The sequence below is a fragment of the Diceros bicornis genome, chromosome 30, assembly GCF_020826845.1.
Source record: "Diceros bicornis minor isolate mBicDic1 chromosome 30, mDicBic1.mat.cur, whole genome shotgun sequence".
Taxonomy (NCBI): Eukaryota; Metazoa; Chordata; class Mammalia; order Perissodactyla; family Rhinocerotidae; genus Diceros; species Diceros bicornis.
In genome coordinates this window covers 2,899,945-2,917,367 of record NC_080769.1, presented here as the reverse complement: position 1 = coordinate 2,917,367, position 17,423 = coordinate 2,899,945, and positions in this window count along the sequence as shown.

Below are 17,423 nucleotides of genomic sequence, written 5' to 3'. Positions count from 1 at the left end.
AGAAGATAAGGGTAAATTCCTAGAAACACAACCTACCAAGAATGTATCATGAAGTAATAGGAAATCTGAACAGACAAGTAAGGAGCAAAAAGACTGAATCAATAATAAAAAAAAAATCTCCCAACAAAGAAAAACCAAGGCTTCACAAGTGAATTCTACCAAGCATTTAAAAAAGAATTAATTCAGATCTTTCTCAAACATTTCCAAAAATTGAAGAGGAAGGAACACTTCCAAACTCATTTTATTTAGCCAGCATCACCCTGATACCAAAGCCAGACTAATCACACCCTAATAAAAGAATATTGTAGGCAAATATCCCTGATAACACAGAAGCAAAAATCTTCAACAAATATTAGCAAATAGAATTCAACAGCACAAGAACAAGGTCATACACAATGATCAAGTAGGATTTATCCCTGGGCTGTAAGAATGGTTTAACACACATATATCAATAAATGTGATACCCTATGTTAACCAATGAAGGATGAAAACCACATGATCATCTCATCTGATGCAGAAGAAGCACTTGACAAAAGTAAACACTCTTTCAGAAATTAGAAAGAAATTAGGTATATAAGGAATATATTTCAACATGATAAAAGCCACATATGGCAAGCCCATAGATATCATACTCAATGGTGAAAAATTGAAAGATTTCCTTCTAAGATCAGCAACAAGAGAAGGATGCTCGTTCTCACCACTGCTATTCAATGTAATCCTGGAGCAGAAGCTGCCACACTCAACCTAGATGCCACTTTCATACCCACCTGTGGGTGAAGGTCTTTCCTCACTGAGGCTAGTCCACAAAGTCTGAAAGAGGTGACAGCTCCCTCAAATGTGCAGCCATCAACAAAAAGGTACAAGAAACATAAAAAATCAAGGAAACATGACACCACTAAAGGAAAACAACAATTTTTAGTAACAGGACCCAAAGAAATGGAGATCTGTTAATTTCCTGACAAAGAATTCAAAATAATTGTTTTAAAGAGGCTCAGTGAACTACAGGAGAACACAGATAGATGTCAATGACATTAGGAAAATAATTCATAAACAAAACAAGAAGATCAACAAAGACTTAGAAATCAGAAAAAAAAAAAACAAATAGAAATCCTGGTGCTGAAGAAAACAATGAATGAAGTGAAAAAATGCAATAGAAAACTTCAGGAACAGACTCAATCAAGTAGAAGAAAGTGTCTGTGAACTCAAAGATAGGTCATTTGAAATTATCCAGTGATAGGAGAAAAAAGAAAAAACAATGAAAAATAATAAAGAAAGCCTATGGGATTATTGGGATAGCATCAAGTGAAGTGATATATTCATATGGGAGTCACAGAAGAAGAGAGAAGGAAAGGGCCAGAAAGCTTATTCAAAGAATGATGGCTGAAATGAATATACAGATTCATGAAACTCAAAAAACCCCATGAGGATCAACTCAAAGAATACTACACTGATACACATTATAATAAAATTGTCAAAAATCAAGGACAAATAGAGAATTTTTAAAGTAGTAAAGAAAAGTTACCAGTCACATACAAGGGAATGCCCATAAGATAATCAGCAGATGTATCAGCAGGAGCCTGGAAGATCAGGAGAGAGTGGTATGATACATTCAATGTACTAAACAAAAAAAAGCTTCCAACTAAGAATACAATACTAAAAGAAAATTATCCTTTAAAAATAAAGTTGAGATAAATTCTTTTCCTGACAAACAAAAACTGAGGTAGTTTGTCACCACTAGAACTGTCTTACAAGAAATCTTTAGGAGAGTTCTCCAAATTGAAACAAAATCATGCTAAACAGCAATGTGAAACTATATAAAAGCATAAATCTCACTGGTAAAAGCAAACACATAGACAAATATAGATTCACGTAACACTGTAATGGTGGTGCATAAATTGCCTTTGACCCTAATGTAAAACTTAAAAGATAAAAATTTATTAATGGATATACAATATAAAAAGAAGCAAACTCAGTTTACAAGAACACAAAATGTGTGCATGGGGGATAAGAGTTGTGTTTTTGTATGTGATCAATATTGATATCAACTTAAAAGTTTATAACTACAAGATATTTTATGCAAGCCTTGAGCTAACCACAAAGAAAAAACCTATAATAGATACAAAATAGATAAAAATAATCAAAGCCAATCACTACAGAAAACCATCAAATAACAAAGGAAGACAGAAAGTGAGGATGGGGGAGAAAACCAACTGCCAGTAGACAGAAAACAATTAACAAAATGGTAATAGTAAGTCCTCACTTGTCAATAATTACCTTAAATGTAAATGGATTAATCTCATCAATCAAAAGGCATAAACTGCCTGAATGGATACAAAAAATGATCTAGTGGCTTTAAATTTAAATACATATAGGTTGAAAGTGAAGAGATGGAAAAAGATATGCAAATGGTAACTAAAAGAAAGCCGGAGTGGTTATATTTATATCAGACAAAATAGACTTTAAGTCTAAAACTGTCTCTTGAGACAAAGAGGGTCATTATATAATGATAAATGGGTCAATTCTACAGGAAGATATAATAATTATAAATATATATGCACATAATATCAGAGTACCTAAATATATGAAGCAAATATTGACAGATCTGAAGGCAGATATTCACTGCAATATAATAATATTAGGGAACTTCAATAACCCACATACAATAATGAATAGAATTTCCAGACAGCAAGTCAATAAAGAAACAGCTGACTTGAACAACACTATAGACCAAATGGACCTAATAGACATATTCAGAATATTCCATCCAACAGTAGCAAAATAGACATTCTTTTCATTGCACATGGATCACATAGATCACGTTAGGACAAAAATGAGTTTTAAAGTTAAGATGATTGAAATCATTCCAAGTATTTTTTCTTACAACAATAGAATGAAAGTAGAAATCAATAATACCAAGAAAGTGGGACAATTCACAAATATATGGAAACTAAATAATACCCAGAGTAGAGAGCCTTATATGAAGCCAGTTTTACCGTGATACCAAAACCAGACAACAACATCACAAGAAAAGAAAACTACAGATGAATGTTTCTTTGGAAATACATTAAAAACGTTTATTTTTTTTTCGTGAGGAAGATCAGCCCTGAGCTAACATCATGCCAATCCTCTTCTTTTTGCTGAGGAAGACCGGCCCTGAGCTAACATCTATTGCCAATCCTCCTCCTCTTTCTTTTCCCTTTTTCTCCCCAAAGCCCCAGTAGATAGTTGTATGTCGTAGCTGCACATCCTTCCAGTTGCTATATGTGGGACGCTGCCTCAGCATGCCCAGACAAGCGGTGCATCTGTGCGCGCTTGGGATCTGAACCCGGGCTGCCAGTAGCGGAGCATGCGCACTTAACTTCTAAGCCAAGGGGGCAGCCCCCCATGCAAAAATTCTTAGCAAGTGTACCAAGCGATTCGGTGGACAAAGAATATAGAATAGTCTTTAATAAATGTTGCTAGGACAATGGATAGTCAGTTGTAAAAAAAAATGAAGTTGAACTACTTCCTCACCACATACGCAAAAATTAACCAAAATAGATTAAAGACACAAGTGTAAGAGTGAAAACTCCTTGAAGAAAACCCAGGTGTAAATCTTTGTGATCTTGGGTCATCCAATAGTTTATCAGATATGACACCTAAGACACAATCAACTAAATAAAAAATAGATATATTAGACATCATCAAATTTGACAAGTTTTCTGCTTCAAAGGACATTATCAAGAAAGTGAAAAGACAACTTACAGAGTGGGAGAAAAAAATTAAAATCTGATAAGGGATTTTTATCCAGAATATATAAAGAACACTTAGAACTCAATAACTTGAAGACAAATCACTCAGTTTAAAAATGGGCAAAGGATTTCAATACATATTTCTCCAAAGAAGATATATATGTGTATACTTAGCCAATGATAAGTGTCCTTATGAGAGAAAGGCAGAAGGGGATTTGAGAGAGAGAAAAGAAGAGGAAAAGGTTATGTATGTGAAGCTGGAGAGAGAGAGTGGAGTATGCATCTACAAATCAAGGAATGCCGAGGGTGGCCAACAGCCCCAAAATCTAGGAGATTGGCTTAGAACAGGTCCATGCCCAGAGCCTCCAGAAGAAAATAAGCCTGTTGCCACCTTAATTTCAGACTTCTGGCATCCATAACAGTGAGAGAATAAATTTCTATTGTTTTAAGCCACCCAGTTTGCAGGATTCTGTCATGGAAGCCGTAGGAAACCAATGTCTTGCTGTTGAGTTCCAAGGAGAGCTGGAGAAGGTGGTGTCTACATCTTCCAGGGCAGAAGCACTTGGAAGTATGTGGAGTGGTGACTGGTTATATTGGTACCTAATTAGATATCAGCAGACCAGAATGATTCCAAGGGTGGGGCGCTCCAAAAATCTTCAACACAGGAGCTTGAAGGGCCTAAACATGTCTCCTTCCAAAAGGTCAATACTGGCTTCACAATGTCAGCTGAGTTGGAGGGTGAAGGAGGTGGGTTCCATGGGACCCCAAGGGGCAGTATTGGAGCAAACATTCGGAAACCTCAGGAGACAGACGTGTTCTCAACAAAAATGGATAGAAAGAGGGCAGACTTCAAATGCGTCTGTCTTGAGTTTGAATACAGCCTCTGCAACTTACTAGCTATGTGGCACTGAACAAGTCCCGCCACACCTCAGTTTCCATCTTTAAATGGAGATAACTCCATCTAGTTCAAGGCTGTTAGGGGGTTTAATTAACTGATACACGAAAAGTGACTGGCAGCGGGACCATGACAGCCATGAAGAGCTCAGAATCCTGACAGGCCATGGTCTGACCAAGGGTGCATCCGTTCTCAGTGATTCTTAAGACTAAACTACACACAGGCCTGTGGCTTTGCATTTTTACCAATTTACCCATATTGACTTTAGCTCAATATTCTGCCAGCAGTCTTTCTGCCTTAGGACACACAACAGTGTGCCAAAGCCCCCATCATGTGCAAACATTGATATTCCCTGGTTGGGGAGAAAGTATTGAAGTGTTGGTGCACCTCCATTTGATCTTAATTTGCATTTTTTGCTGCTCTTGTTTGTTTGTTCTTTGTCTGTGTGTGTGCATGTAACAAAATATTTTATTAAAGGCATAATGTGTAAGGTTTCAAAAAGAAACTGGCCCCGAGTTGTACAATGAGTTAATTCAAGCATTATCTTATCAGGATTGTCCATGTGCTTTGTATTCAGTTCCATGTTCTTTTTAAATTATTAAGATATAACTCATATACCATAAAATCCACCCTTTTAAAGTGTACCATTTAGTGGATAGTCAGGGAGTTGTGCAACCATCACCAATATCTAATTCCAGAATATTTTTATCAACCCAGAAAGTAAAACCACACCTATTACTAGTCACCCCCCATTGCTCTCTCCTTCCAGCTGCCAGAAATCACTAATCTGCTTTCTGTCTCTATAGATTTGCCTGTTCTTGACATTTCACATGAATTAAATTATACAAAAATGTAATCTTATGTGACTGGCTCCTTTCATTTAGCATGATGTTATCAAGGTCTATCCATGTGAGAGTATGAATCTGTACTTCATTTCTCTTCATGGCTGAAGAATTCATTGCATGAACATACTACTTTTTGTTTACCTACTTCTCAGTTAGTGGATATGTGGGTTTTTCTACCCATTTTGGCTGTTATGAATAATGTTTCTATGGGCATTTGTGTGCAAGTTTTTGTGTGAACATATGTTTCAATTCTCTTGAGCGTTCATCTAGAAGTAGAATTCATGGGACACAGGGTAATCCTACGTTTATCTTTTCAAGGAGCCATCAAATCATTTTCCACAGTGGCCACGTGCTTTGACATTCCCACCAGCAATGTACATGAGTTCCAGTTTATCCACATCCTCACCAAATTTGTAATTGTTTCCTTTTTAATTTTAGCCATCCTAGTGAGTGTGAAGTTGTATCTCCTTGAGGTTTTGACTTACATTTCCCAATGACTAAAGATGTTGCACTTCTTTTCTTGTGTTACTGGCCATATATGTGTATATATATATATATATATATATATATATATATATATATATATATATATATACACACATATCCTAAATTCGGGATGATCCCATCTCTATATCTTTAACTTAGTTACATCTGCAAAGATCTTTTCCAGTAAGGTCATGTTCACAGGTACAGGGATTAGGACCTGGATATATCTTTTGTGGCCACTACTCTGCCCACTACAAAGATTCTTGTATCCAAGATCCCAGAAAGGTATCTGAGAGACCAGTACCTTGGTCACTGGCTGTGGGACCTCAGGCAGATCTGTTGGTCTCTCTGAGCCTCAGTTTCTGCTTCTGTAAAATGGCCATGTGAATATTTACTGGGAACAAATGAGATAATGTGAAAACTATACCTGCCACATAGGCTGGGAGGATGACTAAGATGAACATCAGCTGCATACACTTGCTGAGCAGCCCCTAAACTACTGGATTACCAGACTCAGAGATTTAGACCTCTTTCTTCACATATGAGGGGAGACCCAATGTGGTCTGCTGTAGGACCTGCAGGCCCTGCAATGCGCTCATCAACAAGGGATCTGTACCTGCAGTTTAAAATGGATCAAGAGTGAATATGTAGCTGCTGTGTGTGAGAGGAGTGGGGAGAACATGACACTTCACAATCTTTAGTTTAATGAGTGCAAATCTCCTGGGGATCTTGTTAAATATAGATTCTGATTCATTAAAAAAGAGAACTATTTGCAATTTCTTAAGTTCAACTTACAGTTTAATCAATCCCTACGTTTACTTCTCTGAAGGCTTTTTTTCTGTTATATGCTCACCCCCTTCTCCATATGGAAAAACTCTACTCCTCCTTCAAGGCTCAGTACAATTGTAAGCTTGTCTGCAGCCTTCATTAGTCTCAGCAGAAAGAGTTGACTACTCTTTAAAATTGACATCATAATAGTTTATAACATTCTGAAACTTCAGTTGTACATTATTATTTGTCAGTCACCATATGTATGTGCCCCTTTACCCCTTATGCTCTCCCCTAACCCCCTTCCTCTCTGGTAACCACTAATATGTTCTCTTTGTCCATGTGTTTGTTTATCTTCCACGTATGAGTGAAATCATGTGGTGTTTGAAGAGTTAACTACTTTTTCATATACTCTACCAGGATTACAGTGTCATGTCAGAGTGTTTCATTCATTAATTTCCATATATCTTACCCTGTTCAAATTGCGACTTCCTTGAGATGAGGAAAAATGTCTTATGCTTTCCTTCAACCCCAGAACACGGTTTAGTATCTAATATGTAGTAATTACTGAATAAATATTTGCTGAATAATTAAAAGTACAAATAGTGGAATGAAATTCGACAAATACTTCCATCAATGGGGGAGAAAGGAGAAACAGTGAAACAAGGAAATACCGTTCAGGGATGGAGGCCTCCTGATTGAGAGTCAACACCGGAGAAGACAGATTGAAGAAAAAGATATTTAAGTGCATCCATTATTTTGCTTTAGAATCAGGGACTCTAACTTGTCAGGACTATATATTATTAAATTTTTCTTTACTTGTTAATCCTGTTGATATCCCTAAAATTACTACCATTTAAAAGGCTATACCACATTCCCCCAAACCTGTGAGGATGCTATGGCTCACTCAGAAATTATCAGGGGGGGGTCTTGATTTCAGTGATCCAGTTTCTTTCTTGGGTGATAGATGAACTTAGGATCTCTGTCCCCAGCAAGGGCAGGGAGATGGAACCACTCATGGGGCCTCTGGAAGATGCATCTGTGTTTCCTCAGCACCTGAGTCTGGTCATGTATTCTCATGTAGATTTAGAGAAAGAGTTCACATTTTCAGTGTTCAGCTTCAAGGGCTGAATTCCCATAGAGCCTAATTAAATAAAGTATTTTATTGCCCCTCTAAATCCTGGGAGATTTGGTTCTCTAGAAGCTGTGAAAGAAAAAGAATATGTAAATTGTTTTGCCAATTTTGACTCTTGAGAAGAAGCTATGGATCTCCTTGTATTTCCTCTATCCCATTGGAATCCCTTTTCCCAGGAAGAGTCTGTCTCTGTTTAGATATGATCTCCAGAGTGCAGATTTTCTGATGGACTGCTCTATCCATCTCTGGGGTGCATCTTCTTCTCCAAATAGCTAAAGAAAACAATTGAACATGATTAGCTGCAGCCTCAGAATATTGTGAAAATATTCCGAAGCAGGAAAAACCAAGACAGTCATGCTAGTATATGTATGTATCATGACTTCCATTCCAGTTAATTGACAGTGGGCCTGTAGAAATGGAAAGCTATTCAGTAGGAAGGAGTGGGGGGGAAGCCTCATGGGATGGCCTCACGTGCCTTGCAGGCTTGGTCTCTGGAGATGCCTATGCAATTCAGGGTCACTGCAGATGCAGAGACTGGCCATCACGTTTCCAGCTTCAATGAATATTCACAACCTACATGAGACTGGTTCATACAAGGTGCTCAGAGATTAGTACACAATATCATAAATATGTATGTCACACGATATATGGTATTAGGGCAATCATATTATTATTTATAAAGACAAATTACCAATGTCATGAATAAAAGATTATATATCATGATTTAGTCTTTAGACACTAAAGGGGAAGTAAGAGAATATTATGGACAAATATATGCCCGTAAATTTGATGTGATACATGAAGTCAACAAATGCATTGCAAGAAATGGACTACTAAAACTTTTCCATAAAGAAATAAATAATCTGAATAATACATAAAAGCCTAATATCTATCTAGTTAAACATTTTTTAAATAAAAAACTTCAGGGCCAGATGTTCTATTATTTTTCAATACTAGGATGGTTCAACATCAGATGGTTCAACTTTCCTTAGTTAGAAGAAATATAATTTTGAAAAATTTGTTTAATAACAACTATTATGCAAATATAGTAAAACATAAATTTACTTACCTGTGATAACTCAATCCATGTATGTATGTAGGGACTGTATTGATAAAGTTTTACAGGCAGTATAAGTTAATATTCTTTAATGAAAAAATAAAGAAATGTAGCAATGCACCTGATTATTTTTGTAAAATACAAATAAATTCATAACATTTTAATTTTAAGGAGGTGGAATCTTAGAACATTAGGAAGGAAGAAAGAACAACAGAAAAAACTAAAAATGGGGTTTCAACTGTCTCTGAGGCAACATCTACCTTCTCCGCTTTGTCCACATCCTCTCCTAACTTGGCCTATCCAGAAAAGGCAGCTCCTCACTCACCCCCAGGTGTGACTGGACTGTTATTCTGAACTTTATCCCATCAACCATCCCCTCTGGCTCCCTTGAAAGATAAACTTAAGACAACCAGGATGCATCATCCCTTTGTTTCTGCGGGTCCAGCGTCTTCAGATGAAGAAGAAAATGACAACCTCAGTCTACTGAAATAATTCTAAATTATTCTGATTCTGCTGAAAATAAGACAAGTCTTACTTTTAGTGGCAATTAGGTAGCATTTTCCATGCAAAATGTAAGCCACTTGACCTTTATATTCTCTTGTAATTTTTAAACAACCAAAAGCCTGCCTAGAAAGTCTGACACAAATAATCCATCGACGTTCTGTCAGGAGAGATTACATTTAAAAAAAAAAAAAAAAAGGAGTGAGCTGGATTTGGCCCTCAGGCTGTGGTTTTTCAGCCTCTGATCTACGGCTAGGTGTAAGAACATGGATATATTTTGAAACTATAGTTATGAGTGAAAAAAGCAATTTGCTGAACGATATATACAGAGTGATGCCATTTATTTATTTAGATGTGAAATTCACGTAATATAAAATTAGCCTTTTTAAAGTACATAACTCAGTGACGGTACAATCACAGTGTTGTGCAACCATCATGACTATCTAGTTTCAAAACATTTTCATCACCCCCAAAGGAAATTCAGTCTGCACTCAGCAGTCACTTCGCATATTCCCCTTCTCCAGACCCTGAAAATCACTAATCTTCTTTCTGTCTCTATGTATTTGACTTTCTGGATATTTCATCTAAATAGAATCACATAATACTTGATGTTTGTTATTTGGCTTCTTTCACGTAGCATTATCTATTTGAGGTTTATCCACTCTGTAGCACGTATTACCACTTTCTTCTTTTTTATTGTTGAATAATATTTCAGTACATGAATACACTAAATTTTCTTTTTTAAATGTTTGATTTTTTTGTTACTAACTCTGACTTTCCCTGACTGTATAGTTTTTTAAAAATTATGTTATTGAGGTCATACTGGCTTATAACATTATGTAAATTTCAGGTGTACCTTATTATATTTCACTTTTTGTATAGACTTCATCCTGTTCACCATCAACAGTCTAATTTTTACCCATCATCAACATACGTGCCCCTTTATCCCCTTCACCCTCCCCCACGCCCTTCTCCTCTGGTAACCACTAATCTGTTCTTCTTATCTACATGTTTGCTTATCTTCCACATAGGAGTGAAATCATATGGTATTTGTCTTTGTCTGACTTATTTAGCCTAGTGTAATACCCTCAAGGTCCATCCATGTTGCAGTAAATGGCACAATTTTGTCTTTTTTTATGGCTGGTAGTATTCTATTGTATATGCATATATACCACATATTCTTTATCCATTGTTCTGTTGATGGGCACTTGGGTTGCTTCCAAATCTTTACTAATTGTGAATAATGCTGTCATGAATATAGGGGTGCATAGATTGTTTTGAACTATTGACTTAATGTTCTTTAGATAAATACCCAGCAGTGAAATAGCTGGATCATATGATGTTTCTATTTTTTGAGAAATCTCCATACTGTTTTCCATAGTGGCTGCAACAGTTTGCATTCCCATCAGCTGTGTATGAGGGTTCCCTTTTCTCCACATCCTCTCCAATGCTTGTTATTTCTTGTCTTGTTAATTATAGCCATTCTGAAGGGTGTGAGGTGATATCTCATTGTAGTTTTGGTTTGCATTTCCCTAATAATTAGTGATGAAACTAATAATTATTAATTAGTGTTGAAACACTTTTTCATGTACTTGTTTTTCATCTGTATATCTTCTTTGGAAAAATGTCTGTTCATATCCTTTGCCCATTTTTGATCGGATTGTTTGTTTTTTTTTGTTGCTGAATTGTATGAGTTCTTTATATATTTTGGAACTTAACCCCTTGTTGGATATGTGATTTGCAAATATTTTCTCCCAGTGGGTGGGTTGTCTTTTTGTTTTGTTGATTGTTTTCTTTGCCATGCAGAAGCTTTTTAATCTGTAGTCTCATTTGTTTATTTTTTCCTTTGTTTCCCTTGCCTAAGGAGACATGTTATTTGAAAAGATACTGCTAATACTGATGTCGAAGAGTGTACTACCTATATTTTCTTCTAAGAGTTTTATGGTTTTAGGTCTTACATTCAAGTGTTTAATCCACTTTGAGTTAACTTTTGTGTACAGTGCGAGATAATGGTCTTCTTTCATTCTTTTGCATGTGGCTGTCCAGTTTTCCCAACACCATTTATTGAAGAGCCATTCCTTTCTCCAGGGCATGTTGTTGGCTCCTTTGCTGAAATGTAGCTGTCCACAGGTGTGTGTTTATTTCTTGCCTCTCAATTCCATTCCCTTGATCTGTGTGTCTGTTTTTTGCCAACACCGTACTGTTTTGATTGCTATTACTTTGTAGTATAATTTGAATTCAGGGAGTGTAATATCTCCACCTTTGTTCTTTTTTCTCATGATTGTTTTGGCCATTTGGGGTCTTTTGCTGTTCCATATAAATTTTAGGATTATTTGTTCTATTTATATTAAGAATGTCATTGGAATTCTAGTTGGGATTACATTGAATCTATAGATTACTTTAGTTCATATGGACATTTTAACTATTTTTTATTCTTCCAATCCATGAGCCTGGAATATCTTTCCATTTCTTTATGTCTTCTTTGATTTCTTTCAATAATGTTCTATAGTTTTCTGTGAATAGGTCTTTCGCCTCCTTGGATAAATTTATTCTTGGGTATTTTATTCTTTTGGTTGTGGTTGTAAATGGGATTGTATTCTTGATTTCTCCTTCTGTTAGTTTGTTGTTAGTGTATAGAAATGCAACTGATTTTTGAATGTTGATTTTGTACCTTGTAACTTTAGTGTATTTGTTGATTATTTCTACTAGTTTTCTGATGAATTCTTTAGGGATTTCTATATATAGAATTATGTCATCCACAAATAGTCAGTGTTTTACTTCTTCCTTTCCAATTTTGATCCAATTTTTATTTCTTTTTCTTGCCTAATTGCTATGGCTACAACTTTCAGTACTGTGTTGAATAAGAGTGGCAAAAGTGGGCATTCTTGTCTTGTTCCTGTTCTGAGAGGAATGGCTTTCAGTTTTTTACAGTTGAGTGTGATGTTGGCTGTGGGTTTGTCATATATGGCCTTATTGTGTTGAGGTACTTTTCTTCTATATCCAGTTTATGGAGTTTTTCTCATAAATGGATGTTGAATCTTGTCAAATGCTTTCTTTGCACCTATTGAGATGACCATGTGATTTTTATTCTTCATTTTGTCAATGTGGTGTATCATATTGATTGATTTGTGGATGTTGAACCATCCCTGCATGCCTGGAATAAATTCAGGGATCATGGTGTATGATCCTTTTAATGTATTGTTGTATTCGATTTTCTAATATATTGTTGAGGATTTCAGTGTCTGTGTTCATCAACAATATTGGCCTGTAATTTTCCTTTTTTGCACTGTCCTTGTCTCGTTTTGATATCAGGTAATGTTGGCATTATAAAATAAGTTAGGAACCAGCCCATCCTCTTCAATTTTTCAGAATACTTTGAGAAAGATAAAAATTACATCATCTGTGAATGGTAGAATTCACCAGAGAAGGCTTCTGGTCCTGGACTTTTGTTTCTTTGGAGATTTTGATTACTGTTTCAATCTCTTTGCTTGTGACCGTTTTATTTAGATTCTCCATTTCTTCTTGATTCAGTTTTTTGAGGTTGTATGATTCTAAGAATTCATCCATTTCTTCTAGGTTATCCAATTTGTTAGCATATAGCTTTTCATAGTTTTCTCTATAATCTTTTGTATTTCTGTGCTGTCCATTAACTTCTCTTTCATTTCTAACTTCATTTATTTGAGCCTTCTCTGTTTTTTTCTTAGTGAGTCTGGCTAACAGTTTGTCAATTTTGTTTATCTTTTCAAAGAACTTGCACTTAGTTTCATCGATCTTTTCTATTGATTTTTTAGTCCATATTTCATTTATTTCTTCTCTGATTTTTATTATTTCCTTCCTCCTACTGACTTTGGGCTTTGTTTGTTCTTCTTTTGCTAGTTCTTTTAGTTATAGTGTTAGATTGTTTATTTGAGATTTTTCTTGTTTGTTGAAGTAGGCCTGTATTGCTATAAACTTCCCTCTTAGTACTGGTTTTGTTGCAGCCCATAAGTTTTTTATACATTGTGTTTTCATTTTCTTTTGTCTCTAGGTAATTTTTTATTTCTCCATTCATCCAATAGTTCAGTAGCATCCTTTTTAGTATCCACATATCTGTGACTTTTCCAGCATTCTTCTTGTAGTTGATTTCTAGTTTTATAACATTGTGGTCAGAAAAGATGCTTGATATGATTTCAATCTCCATAAATTTATTGAGGCTTGTTTTGTTTCCAAACATATGTTCTATCTTTGAGAATGTTCCATGTACACTTGAGAAGAATGTTTTCTGATACTTTTGGATGGAACGTTTTATATATAGATATATAAAGTCCATCTGGTCTTGTGTTTCATTTAAAGCTGCTGTTTCCTTGTTGACTTTCTGGACGATCTACCCACCGATGTAAGTGGCATATTAAAGTCCCTTATTCTTATTGTGTTGCTCTTAATTTCTCCCTTTAGGTCTATTATTAATTAATTTATATACTTTTGTGCTCCTATGTTAGGTACATACATACTAACAATATTGGAGGCATGTCTCTTTTATTATTATTAATGCCCCTCTTTGTCTCTTGTTATTTTTTTTATCTTGAAGTCTGTTTTGTCTGATACAAATATGACTACACCCTCTTTCTTTTGGTTACTAGTTGCTTGAAGTATCATCTTCCATTGCTGAGCTCTGAGCTTATGTTTGTCTTTAGAGATGAGGTGAGTCTCCTGGAGGCAGCATATAATGAGGTCATTTTTTAATCCTTGCTGCTACTCTGTGTCTTTTGATTGGTGAATTCAATCCATTTACATTTAGAGTGATTATTGATATGTGAGAGCTTAATATTGCCATTTTATCTTTTGTTTTCTGATTGTTTTATGTTTCCATTGTTTCTTTTTCCTTGTATTTCTGTCTGCCATTTCAGTTTGGTGGTTTCCTGTGATGTTTTTCTCAGTTTTCTCTTTATTTATGATTTGTGACTCTGCACTGATTTTTTGTTTAGTGGTTACCATGAAATCTGTTGTATAAAGATCTTGTGTTTAGTGGTTACACTGAGATCTTTTGTATAAAAGATCTCATAGATGAGATAGTTCTTTTTCTGCTGATTGCATCTTATCTCCATTAACCTATTCAGGTTCCGTCCTTTTCCTCTTCCCCATCTATGTTTTTGTTGTGACAAGTTTTTCTTTTTTGTGTTGTGAGTTTGTGATCAAATTGAAACAGTTATAGTTATTTTTGATGCTGAAACAGTTATTATTTTTAATGCTTTCTTTCATTTTAGCTTTTTAAATAATTGTTTATTAACCTATTTTGATATAAAGTTGCAATTGTCTAACTGTCAATTTATCACCTTGCTCAAAACTTTGCAAACCTTTGCCTTTTTGTTTCAGGTAGGAGGGATCCTTTCAACATTACTTGTAAAGAAGGTCTAGTGGCAATGAACTCCCTCAGCTTTTGTTTCTCTGGGAATGTTTTTATTTCTCCTTCATATCTGATAGACAACTTAGTTGCATAGAGTATTCTTGGCTGATAGTTTTTGTCTTTCAATATTTTGAATACGTCATTCAATTCTCCCCTAGCTGGTAGAGTTTCTGCTGAGAAATCTGCTGAAAGCCTTATAGTGGTTGCTTCGTAAGTTGTTTTCTTCTCTCTGGATGCCCTTAATATTCTTTCTTTGTCATTGACTTTTGACAGTTTTAACGTTATACGCCTTGGAGAAGGTCTTTTTGTGTTGAGATAATTAGGACTCTATTAGCTTCATGTATTTGTCTATCTACTTCCTTCTCCACCTTTGGGAAGTTCTCAGGTATTATTTCTTTGAATAAGCTCTCTGCTCCTTTCTCCCTCTCTTCATCTTCTGAAATACCTATTATCCTATGTTACTTTTCCTAATTGAGTCAGATATTTCTCAAAGAATTTCTTCATTTTTAAAAAAAATTTAGTTCTGTTTCCTTTTCCACCTGATTCATTTCTAGATTTCTATCTTCAAGCTCACAAATTCTCTCTTCTATATGTCTTCTCTATTTTTAATGCTGTATATTTTTTCCTCTCATTAATGGTTTTCTTCATCTCCAGAATTTCTGTTTATTTTTTCTTTTTTTAAGAGTTTCAGTCTCTTTAGTAAAGTACTCCTTCTGTTCATTAAGTTTATTCCTGAGCTAATTGATCTGTGTTTCTGCATTTTCTTGTAACTTGTTGAGTTTCTCCATGACAGCTATTTTTAATTCTCTGTCAATTGAACTGTAATCTTCTGTAACTTCAAGTTTGGTTTCCAGAGAGCTGTCATTCTCCTTCTGTTCTGCCATGTTACTGTAGTTCTTCATGGTTTTTAATGAAGTGATCCTCTGCTGGTGCATTTGTGGTATTAACCACCTGTCATATTTGGGTAAGGCTTTGGCTACTTTGGTTCTGAGCTGCTTCTGGTTGTATTTGAGAGCCTGCACTTTTCACCCTCCACTGCCCCTGCTAGATGCATCATCAGTGCCCCCCTTGTGCTGCTTGTGTCTCTGAGGTTGCTGGTGCCTTGTTGCTTATGATGTCACTTCAGTCTCAGGTGTCACCACTGGTGTCACCAGGCTGCTAGCACTTCTGCTGCTTCTGGGGTCACCTAGGTTTTATCTTCCTCCACTGACCTTCTGTAGGTTCTCAATGGACTCAGATGCTGCTGACCTGTTCATCACCTGTGCTGCTGCTTCCAGTTATCTGGGATTCAGGCTGCACTGCTGTCATGGGTACTGGGTTCATGGGTGTTACTGTAACTGCTGGGGAGTCATTGTCATTGCTGTTTGCTCATGCAGCCTCTGGTCATTGGCACAAGCTGATTTGTTTTGAAAATTCAGGTCAGGGTGCCCCACCACAGCCATGGAAATTCACATTTTTTATACTGTCCCCATTGTTGCATAGATCAGACCACTGATGAGGGAGAGGGTGTAGGCTGAGTCACCAGCTCTGTTCTGGTCCTGAATACTCAGGGCTTGTGCACCACTCACCACTGCTGGGTGGGGGCAGGGTCTAAGCCATGAGTTCTATGCCTGCCCCTGTAGACTTTGTTCTCAGGCAAGCATGCCAGATCTGCTACAGGGGGCAGGGGCTAAGCTGCAAGTACTGTGTCTGCTCCTGCAGTCTTTGTTCACAGGTGCATGTGCCAGATCCACTTGGGGAGGGCTGTGGCTAACCTGAAAGTGTGTGTCTGCCCTTTCAGCCTCTGTTTGCAGTTGCACATGATGGTGTGAGGATATGCACCTTGGATTGCCACTGCCAGGGGAGGGGGAGGAGGCTGCTTCCCCAGCTCCACTGCCTTCCAAAGGTCCAGTCCACCAACCTTCAGATGTATTGATGCATGGATCTCTTAGGCAGACTGTGGTACTGTGTAAGGAGTCATTTGTTGGTCATTGGATGTCCGATTGGTTGTAACTTAGAGAGGAGAAACAAAAGGAATAACTTCACCATGATGCTGACATCACTTCCCAACTTTTTTTATCCATTCATCAATTGATAGATACTTGGCTGGACATTTGGATGGACATTCATTAGTCAATAGACATTTCCACCATTGGCTATTGTGAATAGTGATGCTATGTATGAACATTTGTGCACACATTTTTGTTTGAATACCTGATGTTAATTCTTTTGCCCAGGAGTAGAATTGCTGGATCATATTTTGATTCTATGTGTAAATTTTGAGAAACAGCCAAACTGTCTTCCACAGTTGCCATATGATTTTACTTTCCCACCAGCAATGTATGAGGGCCACACATTTATTAAAGTATAAAAAAATACCAAGCAAACAAAATCTAGAAAATTAAGGGCATGCAGAATATGACTTTACAGGTACTGAGTATCCATCAGAGTTGGGTCCTTAACTTATACTGAACCAAGACTTTGCTGTAGGCTTTCTCCATACTTGTTCCTCAGTCCATGGTCTGGTCAGATAGGTATGCCTTACATGGATGGTACTTTGCCACAGGAAAAAGTTAATTCTGGATTTTAGCCCAAAAGATTTGAGAAAGCTCACTGGAGCCAGAGTACAGTCTGAGCAGAACT